The sequence below is a fragment of the Vombatus ursinus genome, unplaced genomic scaffold, assembly GCF_900497805.2.
Source record: "Vombatus ursinus unplaced genomic scaffold, bare-nosed wombat genome assembly UNPS02012515.1, whole genome shotgun sequence".
In the NCBI taxonomy this organism is placed as follows: domain Eukaryota; kingdom Metazoa; phylum Chordata; class Mammalia; order Diprotodontia; family Vombatidae; genus Vombatus; species Vombatus ursinus.
In genome coordinates, this window is record NW_020952293.1 from 2,462,260 (window position 1) to 2,464,360 (window position 2,101).

Genomic DNA, 2,101 nt, shown 5'->3' on the forward strand with positions numbered 1-2,101 from the left:
TGGATGGATGGATGGATGGATGGATGGATGGATGGATGGATGGATGGGTGGGTGGATGGATGGATAGATAGATGGATAGATAGACAAATAGATAAGTAGGTAGATGGATAGATGGATGGATAAGTAGACAGATGGATAAGTCAGTAAACCATATTCCAGTAAACTTGATTTTCTTTGTAATCCTATGTATTTTATGTATTTGTAAATATTATTCTGAGAAGAGACCCATAGGCTCCAGCAGACTGCCAAACAAAAAAAAAAGGGTAAAGAACCCTTGTCCTAGAGGGTGCTTCTCTTCCTTCCCAGAGCATTGCCTTTTCCTCCCAGACCCCCGGTTTCTCACTTCAGCTACCTTATACTCTTTCCTTGAACCCCAGCCCTTCTTCCACCTACCTGAACTTCCCCTACCTTCCCTCCACTTTGCCCTTTACCCACATGTTCCCAAATTAGAACCCCAGGAGGCACTGGGGAAATGAGAAGCTGTCATTTGGGGTGCGGCTGCCAGCAATGCAGGGCCCTTATTGCATGGGAAGGAAAAGTCTGCAGATACAGATCTGGATGTGAGTCAATGAAACAGCTAAAACCGTGGTTTCTTAGACACTCTAAAGTGAAGAGCATCTTTGATTAGATTCCTTGTGGTCCTTGCTCATTCATGTTATGGTCATGGTGGAAGATGGGCTAGATGACCTCTTGGGGTCTTTGCCAACCTGACGACTCTGAGATTCGTAATAGTTTTCCAGAAGGCAAGATAATTGATTGAGACCCGGCAAGAATCTCACAAGTCACCTAATCCCACCTTTTCATATTTACAGGGAAGGAAACTGAGGCCCGGGGAGGATGTGACCTGCCCATAGTCACACAGGTAGTACATAGGAAGGACAGAATTTGAACCCAAGTCTTCTGACTCCAGAAACAGTGTTCTTTTCCATTGTACCTTGCTGCTCCTCAAAGAGGTGGGGTATTGGCAAAAGGTCATTGGGGGGGCGGGAAATAATGTAAGACTATTGAAAGGGGGTGGGATAAAGAACTAGGAAAGCAGATTCTCCCATAGTTGAGGTCATCATGAGATCACAAAGGAATTAAAGAAACCGTAACCTTGTGGGGGGGGTTCCCCTCATGGAGGGGATTTCTCATTTAGAAAGGGGATTCCTGGTGCCGGTTGCTTAGGAATTGGACTGGGCATTTATAAATTTATGCCCCTTTTAAACTCTGTAGTTTCTTGAGTTTATAAATTAACTTCTTTGGTTTTAAACAATTGAAATACAGGCTTAACAAACTCAGGACTGAAAATCCAAAGCCCCAAACATTCCCAGGACCCATTATCATGTAGTTATCCATTAATTAGCACCTTTCAACTCTTGGAGGCATTTGGAGTAGTGAGGAGCCATTGGGAACATCAGATGGCTGCAGTCAGGTGGGAAATGGGGGTTTTGGCGCACCTTCGAGAAATTTGAGGACAAGGCAAAGAGCTGGAAATAATAACTGGCATTTATATACCCCCCTTAAGGTTTGAGAGTCTCATTTGAGCTCCACCACAACCCTATGAGGCAGCCAAGAGGCTAGAGTTAGGCTCAGTTCAAATCTAGTTTCAGATACTTGCTGTTTGACCTGCACAAATCACTTACCCTCTGTTTGCTTATAGCTAGCTTTTGTATATTGCTTTATAAGATTTGCAAAGGAATTGAGAAATAGCATCTCATTTTATCCTTACAAGAAGCCTGGTTGGTAGGTGCTGTTATTATCCCCATTTTACAGATGAGGAAACTGAGGTATAGGAGAGGGTAAGTGACTTAGCCGTGGTAGCTCAGCTAGTAAATGTCAGAGACCTCGGGTGTTCCTGAATTTAGATGCAGCCTTTAGTGTCTCAGCAGGCAGTCCTCACCTTTCTGCTACTGCCTTTTAAGAAAATTGTTTCTTTAGAGCTCCAGCCTTGGAGTCAGGAGGACCTGAGTTCAAATCTGGCCTCAGACACTTGACACTTAACTAGCTGTGTGACCCTGGGCAAGTCACTTAACCCTGAGACACTCACCAAAAAGCAAAAAAAAAAAAAAAAAGTTGTTTTTGCTTTCAGTTTACTATCAGAACAATGGGGAAGGCAGAT